The 22,411-nt window shown below is 31.0% G+C and overlaps 1 protein-coding gene across 1 annotated transcript in view; it reads left to right on the top strand.

The window, feature by feature from the left end:
- LOC129975067 (fatty acyl-CoA reductase 1-like) overlaps nt 1–22,411 on the top strand; it is a 148,296-nt gene continuing 125,885 nt past the window's right edge. Inside the window, exon 1 of the mRNA XM_056087950.1 lies at nt 1–128. The gene's annotated coding sequence lies outside the window, so the exon portion shown is untranslated. The remainder of the gene's footprint in view (nt 129–22,411) is intronic.

Raw genomic sequence — 22,411 nt, 5'->3', positions numbered from 1 at the left:
GTTCAGTGGTGGCTGGGTGGTCGGCTGTAAGCAAGAAGAAGTTTTGATTTTCTAGAAGAAAAATGTATAATTCTAGTTCAGAAAAGTTTTAAATTCAGAAGGTCTATTTTACTTTTAGTGCTGACAATGTGAGTTCTTTTTTTTTACTTTTGTTTATAGATTTTTTTTTTTTTTCGAAATATTTCTCGACTGAGTTTTTATTGTTTCAAACAATATATTAATAGATGTAACATTCCTATTTATATGAGTATTTCACTAGAAGCATTATTTTTATCTCCTCTTTTAGAGACAATATTCTAGCTTTCAGAAAAAATATTAGTGCATTGCTTCCTTTTAGAGACATAAAAATTTTTTTTCTATACTTCGTTCTTAAAAAAATAAATTCCATTTGCTATCAATATCAGAGCATCATTGTATAATGTAAAATAATTAGCCATGAGAAAACTAACTTGTAATTTATTCTTTCCCAACCGATTGATGAATTTGCAAATAGCATATCTAAAACAAAAATATTCAATTTACAAGATAAAAAATAAAATCTTAGCATTTACAAATATATGATATTGCTCATTTAATGGCAATTTTTGCTTAGTATTTGTTGATATACTTATTTAATACGGTTTAAAAAGTAACTACTTTTCTTGTTCGATCTTTAGCATGATAGAGCCTTGGTAATTCTTTTTAAAAATGATTATTAAATTGAAATATAATTTATGAATCTTAAATGATTAACAAAATTTACTGTAAGTATTTTATCACTCAAATTTTCTCCCTCAAATCCATAGATTATTTTTCATTGGTTTTCCTCATGAACGGATGTATTTTTTTCCACGAAATTCTCTTTTGAAAAATATTTAATCCGAAATTTATTTATTTATTTTGTTATTTAAATAGTTACCCAAAAATAAAATTTGAGATTCAGATGCGTGTTTCTTTACTGATTGAAACCTACTATTAGCCTAGTTAATATAGTTCTCTAAATAAGGGCACTAAATCAGGAAGTTGAGTTAAATCATACAACGATTCCAAAGTTATGAAGGAATTCGAAGAGATAATTTTCAAATACAAGTCACATAAAAACTACATATGTTTCAATGAGAATTATTCTAAAGACTGATACACCAGTTTACCAACCAACTCCCCTCTGGGCATTCATTGAAAAACATAAAGTCAATCGACAAATAGAAGAATGATTGGGACAGAGAATGCTTAAATCTAGATATTCTGAATATTCTGGCCCTGCTGTGCTATATTAGAAAAAAAGATAAAATTTTTAGACAAAGCGTTTAATGCAGAAAAATGAATCGTTAACACTTAAAGACAAGTTCCCTTTATCTTTAATACAAAATATTTTAGCAAAATCCGAGATATAAAAGTTTTCACCACATTACGATGGATAATGAGCTATTTTAATTGACATTACATTACCATGTTAATGTCTAGGATGATAGCTGTAAATTAACTTCTTCCAGTCTTCTAGGGGTTCAATTCAACATTAAAAAGCTGAACCATGAAAATGCACCACAATTGCCAATTTTGATTTAATTGGCAATCGTGGAGAATTTCAAAGTAAATTGTATAAAGTCCCCGTCCTGCAACAGGTGCACAGACTTGATTTTGTATGGATAAAAAAGCAAAATCTGCCGTGAGATATTCCGTGCATTTGAATACGGCATATCCAAAAGAAAGGAAACAACTAGTAAACTCACACTATTGTGCGGCGACAGACTGCTGGCTTAAACGAGCGCCGTCGTAACATTTTCGAAGTTGGAAGACGGGATATTTTTTTTTTTTCTTTTCTGTCCTCTACCTGGAGGTGCCCATTTTTTTTCAATTTTCTGCATCATCTTCGGTAGGTCACATGGAGACTTTGGACTTCTTCCTTCTTCCTATCCGCTTCATACGACGAAATTCCTTTGGAGATGCGAGGGAGTTTTGTTAGTTCTGGGAGAACAATTTCACCAGTAGCGCTTTTTCTTGCAACGTAGGCATAACAAACAAAGAAGAAACTAATGTTTGTCCAGAATACACCTTCTTTTAATCCAAAGAAAAATTGTAATAGACATGCGCTGTAACGGAAATTATGTTTCACATTTTCAATATATGCAAATAAATTCCATTTGTGTTACAGCGCCATTTATTAGTTAATATTTGTACTAATTTTTTTAAATTAATAAATGTAAAGTGCGTAATCTGAATAATCTTTTGTTAAAATTTTATCTTATTTGGACCAATAGAACGCATTTTAGAGTCCTATGAAGTGGGTAACTTAATTCTTAGCCTATATTATAAATGTACTTGATATATTAAATAAATTCTGAAGGTCCGACATTACTTCGAGGTTTTCAGTAACCACCGTATTGTAGAGGGAATCTAACATTTACAAATGAAATCTATTAAGGAAACGAACAAGCTGAAAGAATCCATTGTACTTTCATGTCAGTTTTAACAAAATTGAAACTGGATGATGGCCATTAAATGTCGTGGATACATAGGCATGCTACAAAAAATTTTGAAGATTTATAACAGTTATAGTACGAAATGGTACCTCTTCGAACTGTATATAGACATCAAAACGAGAAACAAAATGCCCATCATTGTCAAAAAATTGCTGACCGTAGAGATGATGTAAGAACTACAAGAACAAAGACGCTTCTTAGACAAGATACAAAGAAGAATATCTAATTAACACAGTTCGAGAACAAAAGTCTATCCGACAGCAAAATGAGAAAAAACATCCAATAAGTATAAAAAGGATTTAGTAGAGAACCAAAAAACGTAATTCGGTTTGGTTCACCAAAGTGAATCCCAGAATAGTTTTGAAAAATAAGCAATTAGCCCTTTTTTAAACAGCGTTGTAACTCGGCATAACAGCTTTGTAATAAGCGACTGTTTAAATTATCTAAATTAATAAAATTTTAAAGATTTATTAATAAATAAGCATTTATGTATGTTGACATGTTTAACGATAAAATAAATAAAATTTCTCTGTTTATTTCTTTAGTTTTCATTCACTATACAAGTGCTTTAATATTGTCTGAACTTTAATCTTCGCAGTTTCAATAAAATATTAAAACATTTTTCAGGACTAAAATTTCAGTCAATCGAATAATTTATTTAAATGATTCCTCAATGCATGAAACATTTACCAAATAGATAATATTCATGTGAAGAATTTGAAACAAATTGACTTCATGTTACCATCAAATAATCATGAATTTTATATTCAGCATATCCCTATTTTAATTAAGATAGATAGAAAACAGTTTTTGACATAATTTTTCCAAAATATTCTGTGTCAGCAATTATGACAAAAAAAAATGTTTTTATAGATAAATTGCATTAAATGTAAAAAATAATGAATACAAAAATCTTTATGCAGAAGAATGTTTAACTTTCAAAATATATATATTCTTTCACAGGTTTATTATCATTATTATTCTCTAGTTTATACTTTAAAAAAAAATTCATCCGAGTTTTCATACCCGAGTGCATTTTAATTTAAAAATAAATTTCATTGGATAGTAAAAGTCTAGATATTTAGTTCTTTTCCTATTTATTGCTGTAATTTCAATCAGTTTATGAAATAAATAATATTTTATTCGTGAAATATGAAATAAAGTTATAAAAATAGTAATCTTTTAATGTTGTTCATTTAACGGTATATTTTACGTAATATTACTGATATATTAATATAATTCCATTCGAAAAATAATCATTTCATCTTTCTGCTGCATCATTTTGAAATTTAGGTCCTATTTTATCTCTGCAATGGAATTTATGTTTGGTTCTCCAACTGTATAGTTTGGATATTCTTGCATGATATTGAGTTCTTTTTTATAACTTGTATCTCATCTTACCATTAGACATCCTCTTCATATCTTCATGTGAAACAATATTCAGACGGAAATTTAATTTAACAATTGTTACAATGTCAAATCATTTGGCACTAAGCATTAAGTTTCATATTATTTCTATTATTTTGTTTTGAAGAAGGGTTGTTTCTTCTCGAAACAACCCTTCCTAGCTTTTCACAAACATTTCCTTGCAATAATGTATATTATTTCGTTAGTATAGATTTAGGAACACAGATGGCAGCACGAATCCAAAGATTTGTTTATTATTGACTACTCCTATAGCATTCATTTTCTAACTGCTACGTTCAGTGGTGGCTGGGTGGTCGGGTGTAAGTAAGAAGAAGAAGTATTCATTTTCTTGAAGAAAAATGTATAATTCTAGTTCAGAAAAGTTTTATATTTAAAAGGTCTATTTTACTTTTACTGCTGGCAATGTTAATGATTGTTTTTTCACTTTTGTGTATAGATTTTTTTTTTTTTTTGAAATATTTATCGACTGACTTTTTTATTGTTTCAAACAATATATTAATAGATGAAACATTCCTATTTATATGAATACCTCTCGAGAAACATTATTTTTTTCTCCTGTTTTACAGACAATATTCTAGATTTGAGAAACACATTAGTGCATTGCTTCCTTTATAGAGACATAAAATTTATTTTCTATACTTTGTTCTTAAAAAAATACATTCCATTTGCTATCAATATCAGAGCACCATTGTAAATTGTAAAATAATTACCGAGAAAAATATTCTGCAATTAATTCTTTCCCAACCGATTGCGGAACTTGCAAATAGCTTATCTAAAACAAAAATATTCCATTTACAAGATAAAAAAATAAAATTTTAGCATTTACACATATATGATATTGCTCATTTAATGGCAATTTTTTTGTTTAATATTTGTTGATATACTTATTTAATAAGGTTTAATAAGTAACTACTTTTATTGTTCAATTTTTAGCTCAATTTCACGACATAACTTTCTGACGAGCATGATGGATCCTTGGCCATTCTTTTTAAATATGATTATTAAATTGAAATAGAATTTATAAATCTTAAATGATTAACAAAATTGGCGGTAATTCTTTTATCACTCAAATTTTCTCCCTGAAATCCATAGATTTTTTTTATTAGATTTCCTCATGAACGGATGTATTTTTTCCCCGAAATTTTCTTTTAAAAAATATTTATTTAGAAATTTATTTATTTATTTTATTATTTAATTATTTATCCGAAAATCAAATTAGAAATTTAGATGCGTGTTTCTCTACTGATTGAAACCTACTAATAGCCTAGTTAATACAGTTCTCTAAATAAGGGCTCTAAGTCAGGAAGTCGAGTAAAATCATACTACGATTCCAAAGTTATGAAGGATTTCGTGGAGATAATTTTCAAATACAAGTCATATATAAACTACATATGTCTCAATGAGAATAATTCTGAAGACTGATACACCAGTTTACAAAAGAAACTCCCTTCTGGGCATTTATTTTAAAACTTAAATTCAATCGACAAATAGAAGAATGACTGGTACAGCGAATTCTTAAATCTAGTTATTCTGAATATTCTGGCCCTGCTGTGCTATATAAGAAAAAAAAAAAAAAGATAGTATTTCTAGACAGAGCGTTTATTGCAGAAAAATGAATCGTTAACTCATCAAAGACAAGTTCCTTTTAATACAAAATATTTTAACAAAATCTAATATATATAAGTTTATATCACATTACGATGGATTATTAGCTATTTTCCTCGACATTACATTACCATGCTAATGTCTAGGAAGATAGTTGTAAATTAACTTCTTCCATTCTTCTTCAACATTAAAAAGATGAATCACGAAAATGCACCACGATTGCCAATTTCGATTTAATTGTCAATCGTGGTGCATTCCTAAGTTACTTGTAAAAAGTCCCCGTCCTGAAATAGGTGTACAGATTTAATTTTGTATGGATAAAAACACAAAGTCTTCCGTGCGATTTTTCGCACATTTGAATACGAAATATCCAAAACAAGGGAAACAACTTGCAAACTCACACTATTGTGTGGTGACGGACTTCTGGCTTTAACGATCGCGGTCGTAACATTTTCGAAGTTGGAAGACGGGATTTTTTTTTTGTCCTTTACCTGAAAAAATGCCAAGCTGCCCATTTTTTCAAATTTTATAAAAATTAATTGTATGCCAAATGCATTTGCGACCAAAAGAAGGAAAGATATTTGAATCTAATTCCTAAGGCGGATGCACCTTTAAGAATTTATGTAGATTTAATTAGTCTTTTACTATCAACTAACAAAAATTACCAATATACAGGGTAAGCAAGAAATAAGTTACCCACTTCAGATTGTTCTAAAATGCATTCCATTGATCCAAATGTGATAAAATTTGAACTAAAGATTAATGAGATAATACGCTTTGCATTTATTAAATAAAAAATAGTATAAATATGCACCGTTAGGTGGCGTTATAATACACATAAAACCATTTAATATGGTTTATAAATGTTAAATATAGTAAAATAAAAATTGCTCAATATATCCTTTATCATTTCCTTATCCTTATATTTCATATCCTTCTTCTTCAGTAAGTTTTATATTATTTCTATTATTTTGTTTTGAAAGATGGTTTTTTCTTCTCGAAATCCTCATTTCACAAACATTTTCTTCATTTCCTTATCCTTATATTTCATATCCTTCTTCAGTAAGTTTCATATTATTTCTATTATTTTGTTTTGAAAGATGGTTTTTTCTTCTCGAAATCCTCATTTCACAAACATTTTCTAGCAATTATGTATATTAATTCGTTAGTGTAAATTTAGGACACAGATGGCAGCACGAATCTAAAATTTTGTTTAGGATCGACTCCTCCTTTAGTATTTATTTTCTAACTGCTACGTTCAGTGGTGGCGGGGTAGTCGGTTGTAAGCAAGAAGTATTCATTTTCTTGAAGCAAAATGTATAATTCTAGTTCAGAAAAGTTTTAAATTCAGAAGGTCTGTTTTACTTTTAGTACTGACAATGTTAGTATTTTTTTTTTTACTTTTGTGTAGAGATTTTTTTTTTCGAAACATTTGTCGACTGAATTTTTATTGTTTCAAACAATGTAGTAATAGATGAAAATTCCCATTTATATGAATATTTCACGAGAAGGATTATTTTTATCTCCACTTTTAAAGACAATATTCTAGATATGAGAAACATATTAGAGCATTGCTTCCTTTATAGAGACATAAAATTTATTTTCTATACTTTGTTCTTAAAAAAATACATTCCATTTGCTATCAATATCAGAGCACCATTGTAAATTGTAAAATAATTACCTATGAGAAAAATATTCTACAGTTATTTCGTTCCCAACCGATTGCGGAATTTGCAAATAGCTTATCTGAAACAAAAATATTGAATTTACAAGATAAAAAATAAAATTTTAGCATTTACACATATATGATATTGCTCATTTAAAGGCAGTTTTTTGCTTAATATTTGTTGATATATTTATTTAATATGGTTTAAAAGTAATTACTTTTATTGTTCGATTTTTAGCTCAATTGCAAGACATGACTTTCTGACGAGCATGATGGATTCTTGGTCATTCTTTTTAAAAAGGATTATTAAATTGAAATATAATTTATAAATCTTAAATGATTGACAAAATTTACTGTCATTCTTTTATCACTTAAATTTTCTCCTTGAAATCCATAGATTTTTCTTATGAACGGATGTATTTTTCCCCGAAATTCCCTTTTGAAAAATATTTCTTAAATGTTTGTAGACTAATGAAGTTTGTTTCATAACGCCCCCCTTTTCCCTCGTCTGAGTTGAGTTGTTTTTCTGCTGATGCGCCCACTTAACTTCACCTTCTGAGTTGAGTAGTATCCCTTCTGCTTCACTCCCTAGAGTTGAGTTGCTACTCTCCTTCTCCTACATGACATCACGTTGGAGTTTAGGGGTTTTTGAGCTGTCTTGAAGTTGAATTGTATTATTTCTCGTTCTCCACGTGGGTTGTTATATACTGCAGTGAAGGGTGGCGAATGACGTTATTTCTGCTGTGCAATCTCGATTTTCGAAAATCTTCATTAATTTGAAGTCCTTAATTGCAGCATATTTATTTTAATTAATTTGATTAATCTAATGAACTATTTTTAATTGAACTTACTTTGTACGTTTCCGATGCGCAGGCTTATCAAAATTTCAATTCTTGCGATTCGAACCTGCGACCATCTACTCCGTAGTCCAGCACGATGACTACTAAACTGGATGTGGATTTGGTAAATTCAGGATATATAATCTATGCCATCAAAAACATAACTTGTAAAAAAAGCCAAGTCTCGCAACTCAATTCTTCTATCGTAAAAAGTTGTGAGATCCATGTAATACCAAGTCGGTCAATTTATTCAGTGCCTACTTAAGGATCCTTCTGTCTTAAGTTATTACGTAATTAGCTAACCTAACAACATCTTATAGTGACCATATCAATATTAAAAATCTTTTATGGTTTAAATAAATAGATTGACTTGGCCATCGCATGAAAACACAATGTATCTTTACATTAAATTAGATTACATTAACATATTATATTAAATTAGATTGTTTAGAGCAATTGCCAAGTCAATCTATTTATTTAAACCATAAAAGATTTTTGATATTGATATGGTCACTATAAGATGTTGTTAGGTTAGCTAATTTTGTAATAAGACAGAAGGACTCTTAAGTAGGCACTGAATAAATTGACCGACTTGGTATTACATGGATCTCACATCTTTTTACGATAGAAGAATTGAGTTGCGAGACTTGGTTTTTTTTACAAGTTATGTTTTTGCTGGCATCTCCTTTCTTTTTGTAGATAATCCTTTTCTTATTTTTGTATGTAGTCTTCCTCTTTTTCTTTTCTGGTACTACTTCTTGAGCTTTAGCTACAGTTTTTCTCAAAGCCCACTCCCTGTCTCTATGGGCTTTTCTCGTAAGCTTTGATGTTACGATTTTTGACAAGTCTGGGTAAATGCTTCTAAGTGTGTTGTATTTACAAATTAAGGATTCATGCACTTTAATACTTCCAAAGTCGACATTAATTAGATGTAAACCCTCCAGACTTGTAACTCTCGAAAGTGTCACGTAAGCGTGACCGGATGTGAATACTGCAGAGCCGATATCCATCAGTGCATTATTTAGACCTAGGCCCTGACTTTTGTGTATAGTTATAGCATAGGCTATACATATCATACTTTGAAGATCAGCTTGCTTTTCTTCTACCAGATTGATTCTCTGAAAAACACCCATTGCGTTTGCAGCTTCCACAGCTTCAAATTGAATTATTTCAAATTAGATATTGTTACAAACCTGTAATTTTGCTTCCCAGTGCGAATAGTGTCATCATACGGAAGGCCGTTTTATAGTAATCTGTATTGGATGCTGTCGGATGCCGAGCCAGTGATCCCAGAGCTTGGCGATAAACATGGCGACGAATTTGCCGACAAAATGGATAATGCTCGAAACTTCGAAAAATTTATCGATCCGTCCATTATTACACGCATATTTTAGTTTTTCCTTGATTTATACACTAAACACTAATTGTATTCTAAATTTGAAGCTTCTATGTCTGCTATAAGTGCCTTAGAGTTTTGATGATCGGTCAGTCAGTCAGTCAATCAATCAGTCAATCAGTCAGTGACAAAATTCACAAATTTTAACTAGTTATAATTCTTAAACTAATGGTTCAGATTTAATGAAATTCGAAATATACCGTGTTTATATATTGACTGCTTGGTTACTGAAAATTCAGGCTTCTAGTTTTATTCACAACGAAGTTATAGGGGGTCGAAAATGGCCTGAACTGCTTCGAGAAAAAGATGGTACGGCAGTGCCGCTTGTTTTTGCTCGACTTGGCGGGGGCACTGCCGTGCCCCCAGATTTAAATTTGACAACACATGAGAATCAATGATGTCACTTTTGCCGAGTGGCAACGGCTGCAGGTGTATATCTAAACGTGTTAGGGCAAATAGCATGACGTCACTGTAAATTGACGTGATTGTACACCGCTTTAAACAGTTTGAGAAAAGGTTGGGTTGTCCGTCTTCTACATGTTTGCTTTCCGAGTTATCATTTGTCGACAAGGGTTATACGCAGTGTGATGATCTCGCAAGAATCAAAATTGGAAATTTCTCATTGGCTCTTTTAGTAAAGTAAAGTGAACTGAGTACTCCGTTATCTCTCTCTTTTGGGCTACTTATACTCTACGGCAAACCACTTCGTTTTGGATCTTTGCCCGTGCTGCATTGTATTAATTTAACTTGTGTTCCTCTATCGCTGGGCTTTATTGAATTTGCCGAAAGATGTCATTCGTTGATGCGTATGGAAGTTCAAAACGCAAGAATGAGCAACGTGAGCATGTAGTTAAAAAATGTGTAATAACGAGCGAACGAAGCAAGAAATTTCTTTGAGTATGTTACCAAAAATATGGCTCATCTCGGTGATGGCTTGTTTGTTGTGGTGAATTCATTTCTAAAGGAAACCAGAATTCACATTCGAGTTTATGTCTTTGAAGTGAGTGTCTTTGAAGCCTGAAGTGTGGAGTTCTCTTCTGTCTATACTTCGCACTTTTCCTGCACTTTTGGATCCAGATACCATGGCTGTTGTGAAGAAAGATGTTTGCATTTTCAATCACAGTGCCAACCCCCAAATGTGTATTAGTTTACAGAGACTTTTTCAGAGGAAGGACAATTCATTTCATCTGGTACCAGAAAAAGTAATCATCAGAGGAGCTCAAGTTGGACACTTACTGGATTCATAGAATCGAATTTTCAATTACGTTAAATCTAGTCTCATAGCATACACACTCAAAGAATGTGTCAGTTTTGAAATTCAGAAGTATCCATATGATGAAAAATTAGATGACTGGGATGCTGATATTTCACAAGGTTATGATGAATTGGTCAATTTTATGTAAGTGTTTGTTGGACTGTATTTCACAAAATATATCTGTGCTTTCAAAAACTGAATGTATAGACTGTAAACAAGGGTTTCTGTTCAATATGGATGCTCATGACTGTGTGTCATTTAGTAAGAAACATAATTTTGATCTTATTTTGAAAAAGTACTTTATAATGCTGAATGGAATGTGTTAGCTGCTAAGTTTGTAAAACTGAACATTAAAAAGCCTTATTTGCGGTGGTTTCAGCATGACTTATTTACTGAAATGGATATTGTAAAATTCTTTCCGAAAATCGTAGAGTTTTATTTAAATGAAACTGTGGGTGTATATTTATCATGTTTTAAATTTTAAAGTCTTATAATAAAATTTATTTATTTCCCCTAATTTGTTTTAGTTTTTTTATCTTATTCTTTATCTTTTATATACATATTTTTTTGATACAAAGTATATAAAGACTTTGTAAATCTTATATTATCTCATTGGTTATTTGTATATGTAACAGAAGACCTATTTTTATTTTATTTAAGTTTTTATGAGCTAAAAACTGACAGTAAACTCACTTGAAAAATTACAGTTTTATAAGTTTTTTACAGTTTGCGAAGGGCTCTAGGAAACAGTGTAAAGACTAAACACATTAAAAAATGGTTAAAGGCTAAAGAGTCTTACACTCTACATAGGGCGGCAAGATGAAATTTTAAAAGGAATCGAGTCATAGTAGGAGGAATAGATGAACAGTTTCAAGCTGATTTCTTAGACATGCAGTCTCTAAGTAAATATAATAAAGGATATAAATATTTGCTAAAATGTATAGACGTGTTTTCAAAATAGGCTTGGGCAATACTCTTGAAGGATAAACAGGTCAAAGCATTTTAAATGGCTTTCAGAAAATATTCAAAGAACGCACTCCTCAATTACTACATACCGAAAAAGGAACAGAATTCAAAAACAGAATGGTACAAAATTATTTAAAGAAAATAAATGTACACCTTTTTACGACAAATAATGAAACTAAAACTAGCATAGTCGAACGTTTTCATAGAATTCTAATGTCAAAATTGATGAGATATTTTACAGAATATAATACTCAAAAGTACATAGACGTGATTCAAAAATTAATATCTAGTTATAATCACACATGGCATCGAAGTATTAAAATGGAACCGTCGTCTGTAAAGATAGATAATCAAGCACAAGTTTGGCAAAATCTATATGGAGATCTTTCCAAAGGAAAATCTGAAAAACCTTCTTTTAAAGTAGTTGATACGGTTCGTATCTGTAAGTGGAAAGGTAGATTTGAGAAAGGATATGAAAATAATTGGTCTAGAAAAATATTTACTGTACACAAGATTCTTCCTAGAAAGCCCGTGGTGTATAAATCGAGAGATTTTAACAATAATGTCATAGAAGGCACATTTTATGAAAGGAAATGCAAAAGGTAAGGATTCTGGTTATTATCCTGCAGAAAAAGTGATTAAAAAAAAGAAGTAAAAATGGAAAAATGGAATATTTTGTAAAATTTCTGGGTTATGCAGAAGAATATAATTCATGGGTGAGTGAAGTGAAAATGCTATAAGTAGTGAGATTCATTAAGAAAAATCTATTCACTGTAAAACAAAATGTCATTCTATCTGACGCTTCCTTCTGATAGCTCCTTGCATTATTTCCCCAAAAATAAAATTTCAAGTTTTGTAACTCAGCTCCCTATACCGATATCATTAGAAGGAAAATGGGAAGTTGGATTAGCCGAAATAATTTACTCCCATACATGGTATAATATAAACGAGAAGAACAATATATTCGGTTTTGATTTAGAAGACGGAAAATTAATTACCAGAACAATTCCGCCAGGCCTTTGAAACCATTGCAGACGTTTTAAAAGCAATGATACTGCCTTCACACGAAGGTAAAATCAGTTTTAAATTCAATGCTAACAACAAACGAGTAAAAATAAAAGCAGAAAAGAACTCAAAAGTTATCTTACAAGAAGGTTTGTGTGATCTTTTAGGTTTCTATACTCATTTTGTTGAGGGAGTTGAAGAAAGCTCGTTCGTAGCTGATCCGCATGCAGCTTTCTCAGTGTTTTATGTATATAGTGACATAGTCCAACCTGTCGTTGTAGGACATGTTGAAGTACCTCTTTTAAGAGTTGTGAGAATTTCTGGAAAAGACGGAGACGTTATTAGCGCTCATTATGACAGACCTCATTATGTGCCCGTAATCAGACAGTCCTTTCAAGCCATTGAAATGGAACTTCGTCTTAATGCAGGTGCTTTGGTTCCATTTGAAAGGGGAAAAGAGATAATAGATTTGCATTTTCGAATGCGACAGATCCTATAAATAGGCTTCTTAGTGTAAGCATTTAGTGTAATATTTTGATATGAATGTATTAAAAATGTACCATATGTTTGTTGCCCAACGAAATTCCAGGAACATTATTCGAATCACAAAGGTTCTTTAATTCCATATTTTGAAGGAGTGTCTTTTCAAAAAGGATATGGATTAGGTGGAATATTTTGCCGTTGGTTTCGAGCACCATTACCATTTCTAGTGAAAAGAAGAAAAGCAATTAGAAAAGAACCTCTAGTCTCAGGAACGAATGTAATTAATGATGTTGTTTCTAGGAAATATATCAAAATCGCTGCCAATAAAAGAAGTAAAGAAGCTGGAAAAAACTTGCCTCGAAAAGCTATTGGTCAAGTACAGTCAATGATAGGAAAGGAAAAATATAAAAGGAAGAGAAAACAACAGAAATAAAATCATTTCATCTAAGATACAAAAGAGAAGAGGTCGAGACATCTTTGATTCGCAATGGCTTACATTTTGAAAGGATCCTCAGAATGTGTCAAATCGGAATTGGAACTTTTTCACTTACCTCCGACTCAAACAGCGTCGAAAATGGTCAGCGGGTTGAATTTCATCCCTTGTCTAATATATTCGATGGAGGACCTGTTGAATTCCACATTTCTGGAAGCGGTGAAGAGTATCTCGATTTGAGTCAAACCCAGCTTTATGTAAAAGCAAAAATTTTGAAAGCCGATTGTTCACCTATTCTAAAAGAAACTAAGACTGATTCAAATGGTTCATCTACATCAACATCGTCATCTTCATCTACATCTGCATCTACATCAACAAAAATTAATATTGGTCCTGTTAATTTATTTCTTCATTCAATTTTCAGTCAAGTAGACGTTTCCTTAAACGATCGCCTTGTGTCTAATTCTAGCAATACATATCCTTATCAATCTTATATTGAGACGTTGTTTAATCATGGCTACGACAGTAAGACTACTCAACTTACATCTGAAAAGTTTTACAGCGATAGTCACAATAGATTGGAAAAACGATCAAAAATTTTTGAATCGAGTGCTACAGTGGATATGATCGGAGGATTACATAGTGATCTTTTTCATCAAGAAAGACTATTATTGAACTTAGTATATGTGAAAATTAAATTAATTCAAAGTAAACCTGAGTACTGCTTGCAAGGAGATGAAGGATACAAAATTGTTTTGGAAAAAATCAATTTGTTAGTTCGAAAAGTTCGTGTCAGTCGAGGTGTTATTTTAGGACACGTCAAAGCTTTGGAAAAAGAAACAGCAAAATATCCTATTAATAGAGTGCTTTGCAAAGTATATTCTATTCCTCAAGGAAGTATATCGATGGTGCAAGACAATATTTTCGTAGGACAGATGCCTAAAAGAATCATTATCGGTTGTGTGGAAAATGATAGCTTTTCATGGAACATTTCAAAAATGACCTTTCGAGTTCAAGCATTTTTACATGAATTTTATAGGAATTTATGTAGATGGCCAGCCAATCCCACATAACCCTTTCGATTTGAATTTTGATAAAAATGATTATATCAGAGGTTATAATAGTTTGCTTCTAGGATTGATAAATTTGATCAAGACCAAGGATTATTTTTGTCTAGAGAGGATTATATAAAGGGAAATACACTGTTGACGTTCAATTTATCACCGGACCTTTGTAATGGTGATCATTTAATTGAGAATTTGGAAATTGGAAATTGAAATTTTGGAGATTGGAAATCAAATTTTCAAAGGTGCTTTTGAAAACCATCTGTGTATTAATTTACGCCGAGTTCGATAACGTAATTGAAATAAATAAATCGAGGAATATTTTATATGACTTTGGAAATTGAAAATGAATGGAAATCAGATACATTACATTTTATCAAAAGACCCTCATACTCATCCCTTTTTCCGTGGTGTATTTGCATCCAACACAATTCCACTCTTGAAAGAAAGGTCTGCTTTTGTTCTGAATACCGACAAGTCATCTGAGACCGGATACCACTGCTTAGCCTTTTACCTGAAAGCTGAGAATCTTGATTTTTTTTTTTTTTTATTCGTATGGAAATCCACCTGAATTTTATGGTCGACTGCTTCACGATTTCGTTTCCCATTATACCTCTGTTTTCGGGAATTCAACACCGATGCCGAGTTTTACGTCTAATGTTTGTGGAGCTTATCGCATTTATTTTTTTAAACAATGTCAAGGACAATCTTTGTATTCCATTGTAAGCAATTTATCTCAATGTCGTAAAAATGATTTTCGAATGTACCAATTTGTGAAAAAACGATTTGGTGTGAGAATGATTTTTAACCCGTAAATAAATGCATGTATTAAAGATTTTTGTTTGTTATTTTATTCATTTTTAGTATAAATACAACCATGGATTCATTAATAGTAATCATGGATACATTACGTCTTCGTCACCCGTGCAGCGTTCTTGTCGGTGGCGCAACAAGGATGTGGAAAAACACACCTAGTAAAGAAATTAATCGATTTTAAGAAGAGACATTCTTTTCCCCCTAAAATAATTTGGTGTTATGGACTTATCAAAACATTTACAAAGAAATGTAAAATATGGAATTTCATGAAGGACTGTCTTCTAATATCAATAGTAATTCGAATGCTTTAATAGTGATCGATGATCTAATGGCAGAGCTTTCCAGTGACAATAAATTAAGGAAACTTTTCACTAAGGGAAGCCATCATCGTAATTTAACTATCATTTTTATAGTTCAAAATATATTTCACAAAGGTAAAGAAATGCGAGATATTTCACAGAATGCGCATTACATGTTTTTATTTAAAAATCCCCGTGATCGTTGCCAAATCATGCATTTTGGTCACCAACTTTATCCAAACAATGTGAAATTTTTTCGACAAGTATACGAAGATGCTACCTCAAAAGCATTTAGCTATCTACTTGTAGATCTAACGCCTCAAGCAGATGACTCATTGCGCCTGAGCACTGGGCTTTTTCCAGGAGATAAATATTATGTATATCAACCTCGTTAGTCATTTCTAGGGATTGCAATACCGGACCAAAATTTCAATACCGGTATTCGGTATTTTTTAAATCTTAATACCGGGATACCGGTTTTAATACCGGTATTAGAAAGAAAAAGAAAGAAAAAACAGGTGTTTCTTTGTTTTATTTGCCAGTTTTGTTAGAGAGTGTAAATATCACAAAAAATAATTTGTAACTTATAAATTATAACAGTATGTAATCACAAAAAAGTAAAGAAACCTCTTATTTATTTAAATTACAAAAAAAGTGTAAATATCACTATTCAGTCTGTGGTACTATTACAAATTTTTGAAATGTGATCTTAAAAAATATAGTGCATCAAATGTACTGCCATTAAGCTTGGAACATAATTTTGTCCGAAAATTACCAGCTGTCGAAAACGCTCTTTCGTCATTTACGCTAGTTGGGGGTACTGTTAGCCATGCGCGATATACTTTTTCCAAGTATTTACCTCTAAATCCCTCATCTTCAAATAAATCAATTTCTCGTCGGATGGTTTTGGATATAGCTGATTTCTGTATTGTATTTTGGTTCGTTGAAATTTTTTTATTTATCCCTAATTCTAATTTTTGTTCAAGAGACAATTCCTTTCCACTATCGACAGTAGTGACATCATAATCTTCGATAATTGAACCGAATTCTTCTGAATGTGGATAGGTTTGTGGGTAAAAAATGTTAAGAAAATTTACTCTAAACTTAATCAGATTTGAGTTGGTTCTTTCTTTTCTTCTTTTTCATTTTCATTTTTAAAATTACTATAATTATGTAAATACCATAAGACATTTTCTATTTCGGTATGCCTTTCGGTTTTTCAAAGTAATATTTAATTCTTCAGATAGTGTTGTGTGCTGTTCTTTCAGTGACTGCAACATGAAATTTATTGTTGCATTAGCTGTTAATAAATTAGAATCTCTCTTACATAATGCCTCAATAGTCAGTTTTATTGGAAGTAGAGCTGATATAGTTCTGAATATTCACTATCAGAAAAATTAATTTACAGGTTTAAGTCGATTATTGCTTTATGGATTGGATTTCTCAGTTTCAAAAATCGTTCCATCATTAGGAGTAAACTGTTCCAACGTGTTTTAGAATCTAATATTAACATATATTCTGTTTTATTTTCAGTTAGTATATATTTAAGTAATATATCCTTTTTATAGGGGAAGGTTTAAATATCTTAACAATTTTTTGAACTTAATAAATTATAGGAAGCAATTCTTGGAAGGTTAATATTTCATCCTCTTTTGCAATATCTTCTTCAACAATTACACTGTCAATATCACTCTCACTCTTACTCTTTTCAAAGTTGGAATCCGCAGTTTCTATATCCACAGTATTTGGATTCTTCTGTTCTTTATTTTTTTGTATAATACATCTATTACTCCTAATTGAATTCTATGAGTATAGCACAATTGCTGATTTGCACTAATCCACTTTCCAACTTTTTTCATAATTGTTGCTCCATCAGTCGTTATGAATACAATATTTTCTTTCAGGGATAATTCATGTTTCGCTAATTTAGATTTAAGCAATTAATTAAGCCATTGATTAGTTAATTAATTTCGCCCGTTAGGGAGACATAAAAACAAAAACGTATACTATTTTGCTATGTTGGCGATCAATTAACATATAGTGGAGACAATTTTAAAAATTTCTAGTAAATACCGAAAAACCGGTATTTAAACTTGTGAATACCGGTATTACAAAATTGCACAAATGGCTCAAAATACCGGTATTCGGTATCCCGGTATACCGGTATTGCAATTCTAAATTCCTTCATCAGATCGAATGGAACGATGGGGAATTACTTTATGATACCTTTCGCTGTGTGTTGACAGTCATATTCGAAACGTTCTCCTATATTTACGTGACTTGGAAAATAAGAAATTCTTAGAATTTTTCACCGGGCGCGAAATATTAAATCTTGATGATTTTGAATGTCCCAAAATAAAAGATTTATCGAGTTTTCATTTGCAGTGCCCCTACATGCAAGGGAAAAGTTTCCATCATTGTGCCGTCTACAAAGCCAAAGCATTTGCTAAATATCTGGAAAGTATATAAAGCCCCTTGATGAGCACATTTTATCAAATTAATCATCAACATGTGTACTCTACAACAGTTAGAGTACTTGGAAGCTATTTGTAAAATTAAATCGAAGAATATTGTTTTCAAAACGTGTCCGAACAAGTTATCAAAGCTCTGTGTGAATGTGCATTGAATGTACTTCGAGGAAATGAACCTCTCACTAAGAAACAAAGAAATAAATTAACTCCTTATAAGGCAAATTTAAGAAAATTTTCGGACAGGAAGATACCCCGATATAAGAAGAGGCAACTTCTCGTTCAACATGGTGAAGGATTTTTATCTCTTTTTTTACCATATCTGTGATCAATTCTCTCATCGAGTACACTAAGAAAATGGTCTTAATACCCGAAGATCGGGCAGAATTTGTGCATCATTTATGTGATTTAGATACTAAAATGCAAAATATTCTTCAAAGGAAGGATCTGTCTGAAAGTGAGAAAGTAAACCAATATTTACAAATTCTTCAAACATTTGTGAAAATACAACATCATCACCAGGAAACGCTAGAAACAATTGAAAGTCAAGAATTAGAAACCAGCGTAAAACAAACAGAAGAAGAAGATATCATTTAGTCAAAAAATATAAAGACTGCACCAGTTAGGTATTCAAAGACTGTAAAGAAAATTTTAGATTTCTTAAAGTCTAACCAAAAAATATTATCGTGGACTCCTGAAGGAGAAATTGTTTACAAGGGTCAGCAAATACCAAGAACTAACATTGTGAATTTAGTCACAGACTTACTTCGGAACAAAAAGAAGTCTCCAGCAGGATTCAAAGAATTTCAAGCAACTCTGAAGGACCCCGAAAAATATTTAACCGAAAATTTTAAAGAAAATGCTGTAACAAAAGCAAAACAAATGTATGCAAAAAGAAACACATAACATATTGTAACATTCCCGTTTCCCAGTACTGATAAGACATTTAAGGCCAGCTGTGTCGTCATGTTAAAGCGTTACAACTGACATTTAGCTCTTGTATAGGATCTTTTTCTGGCACTCATGTGTCGCATTCTCTGCATATTGCTCAATGTCATTACGAGTTCTATCCCAGTAAAATCACTCTTGAATTTTAACGTTTTCACGACTCCAAAATACTTGACTGCAGGTAAACTGCTTACATACTTCCGCTATTATAATTCTGTAGCAGTATTTTTAGAATTCTGCTCTTCTGGAGAATTAGTTATTGCGTGCAACAGAATCCATCATTATTCCCCAGAAAGAATAGAAAATGCCATCCTTTAAAGAGCCTAGAAGTATTATTGGTAGGCTTTTTTTCCAAGACAGTCACTCCACTAAATTTAGTTTGTTTTTTCAAAATAGACTTTCATATCTAGATCTTTCAAATGCGCTTTGTAAATCCTTACATCTGACATCATGAAAACATTTAACGGAATTACCTGTCACTTACTCGGCCTTAGATTAATGTTTACAATTTTTAATACGAAATCTTTTATGGAAAGCCTCCTCATTTCCATGAGAGATTCCTTTGCAAAGTTATAGATCATCTGAAAATAATTGAATTTCCTTTTTTCTTATACTGTCATGTTTTCTCATTTTAAAATTAGAAAATTAGAATTTCCGAAAATTAGATTTTTCAACTATTTATATAACTGCTTATTTTTAAATTAAGAATAAATTACTAACATTTTACTTCACTTCAATATTTTTTTTTCAATCTTATCTGTTGTTTTGAATATACATTACTAATTTTTTAATTCAAATTAGTGGTCATTATATTAATTTAAAACACATTATTTTGTAGTATTTAATACACCATGCATACTAAAACCTGTAGGTTCTACAAAAAATGTAAATTAACTACGAATTAACAACTATAAAATTAAATCAATAATTATAATTTTAAATTAAAATCATTGATAATTTTAAATATTAATTACAATTTTAAATTAATAATTTCAATAAATTTATTAATAGTTGTATAGTAATTAAATTTATTATAAAAATAAACACTAGTTAAAACATTTTTTAAAGAAAAAAGAATCTAATTTAATCACTGAGAATTCAAATAAATAAATAAAAAGGAAAAAAGCCCCTTAAAAATTATTTTACTAAAGAACTTTTGGAAAATTATTTTGCTATTTTAGTATTCTATGCACAAAAATTATTTTTAAAAAATACAGACTTATCAGAATTAATAAAAAATTCCTTTAAAATTTGCCTTTATTAATGAATTTTTATCTTTTTTATTTTATAACTTTTTTTGTTTCTTTAAATTGATCTGACATATCTGCTTGTTAGAGAATCTAGAGCACAAGGAAAATGGTGTATTGCATTTATCCACCACCTAAAATCCACCTGATCTCTATAAACTGCCCGAGTACAGCTTCTGTTGAATAGGATATTTTGAGACAGGTCTAGACTATTTCATTCATCTCATTAGACATTTGGGTGCTTATATCAATGATAATTAAATTATCACTGACGTCTTTAAAATTATACAAATGACATGCACCGCCGAATTTTTTAAAAACAGTAGTTAGCCCTGAACCATAACAGAAATGAAATCTTAGTATGACATTCTAAAAGAAATAGTACTCTTTGTGAAGTTGCATGGTGCATGAAGAAATCAACCAAAATAATTAGAAAATTTTATTCCATGCTACGAGTTTTCCTTTTAGTCATATCCTAGTGCAATAAAACTCTACTCGGCAGAACATAGATATTTCATATTTAATCTCTACAGAATATTTTTATCACATCGTCATAAATGCCACTGATCAAATTCATCAGATTTCAGATGTGAAGTAAGAATCGTAATAATTTATGTCGAAATGGAAACGAAATGGAAAACATATACATATTAGTATGAAAGAGTTGCTTCAAATAAAATCTCACAATAGAAAAACAACCAAATAATTGATTTTTTTCTTAACCAATCATATGCTGGGTGTTTTATTAATTGATTGATAAAATCTGATGGTTGTTAGTATCTATCAAGAGAAAGAAAAGTGGTGTCGTAAATCAGTTGAGAAGGTGAAAATCGCGAAATCCGCATACAGTCTTCGAGTTCAGAAGCCATTGTGAACACACATAACGTTTACATGTTAGAGTTAAATAATTATCGTGCCAAAATACCTTGGAAATATCAATAGAGGTTTAGTGTTAGTACATGGGAAGGAATCCTCAGTTGATAATCTCTTGGAGTCTTACTTGCTTCTCGAATGCCTATTTAGAACAACATGCCTAGTTTGTTTGCTTTTAAATATATTTTCCCGAAACTTTTATAAAGTGTGCTGCCGCATTTCAGCGATTCAGCGAGATATTTAGTTTATGAATGATTATGTCACTTCATCTTTTTACCGCAAGTGTAAAATCAGTCACTACGACACTACATATCCAGGAAGGTGGACTGAGCCATTGCTTGGCCTCTACGTTTGATGGAATGCAATCTGTATAACTTTCTTTCTATAAGATCACCTTAAATCACTCTAATGCGATGCCGTTGAATTATTTGTTATTCACGAATTTGTCCTTGATCGCAGCTATGACATCACAACCTTACGTAAGAGAGAATTTGAAGGGATGTGATGCAACGATCTCTGATTGATCTTCCATTACATCACTGTATAATGTCACAGTTTTAGTATAATATGATCTTAAGTTAAAACAGCTATGGCGTAGTTCTGTTCATGTTCCTTTTATTTGTTAGTGAATGCTTCTAGTTTTAATAGATTTTAACTTGTAAGAAAAAAGTATATTTTATTCTGATAACCAGATCATAAGAAATTTGTAGAACCTGTAAGTTACAGTAGTAATATACTCGTTCACGAGATGATTATAGACACAACGAAGGATTTCATAGCATGGATTATCGTCGCTGCGGTAGGCATAGGCAGACACCATATATGTAGCTTTGAGCTCCGGAAACATGTTTTTACAACTTTGCAAAATGTGTAATGGCAACAGTGATAGGCGCTTCCAATAACTCCTGTAATAATTAAACACAATATCTTTTAATAATTATTATATAATTTTTGTCGTTTAACCTCACATGTAAAATTGAGATTTTTAAAAACCTTATCAGTGAAATTTTCGGCATTATATTCCATCGAAGTTTTTTATTCCTCTTAATGTCTACAAACAATCGTTTGAGGAAATCAGTTCATTAATATAACAATTGGCATACTTTTCCTCATTCGCTTATCTGTTGCCAAAAGCCACCAAATTAGAAAGAGCTATAAATA

The sequence above is a fragment of the Argiope bruennichi genome, chromosome 7 (assembly GCF_947563725.1).
Source record: "Argiope bruennichi chromosome 7, qqArgBrue1.1, whole genome shotgun sequence".
Taxonomy (NCBI): domain Eukaryota; kingdom Metazoa; phylum Arthropoda; class Arachnida; order Araneae; family Araneidae; genus Argiope; species Argiope bruennichi.
The sequence above is the reverse complement of the archived record's forward strand: the minus strand, read 5'-3'. Positions and strand labels throughout refer to the sequence as shown.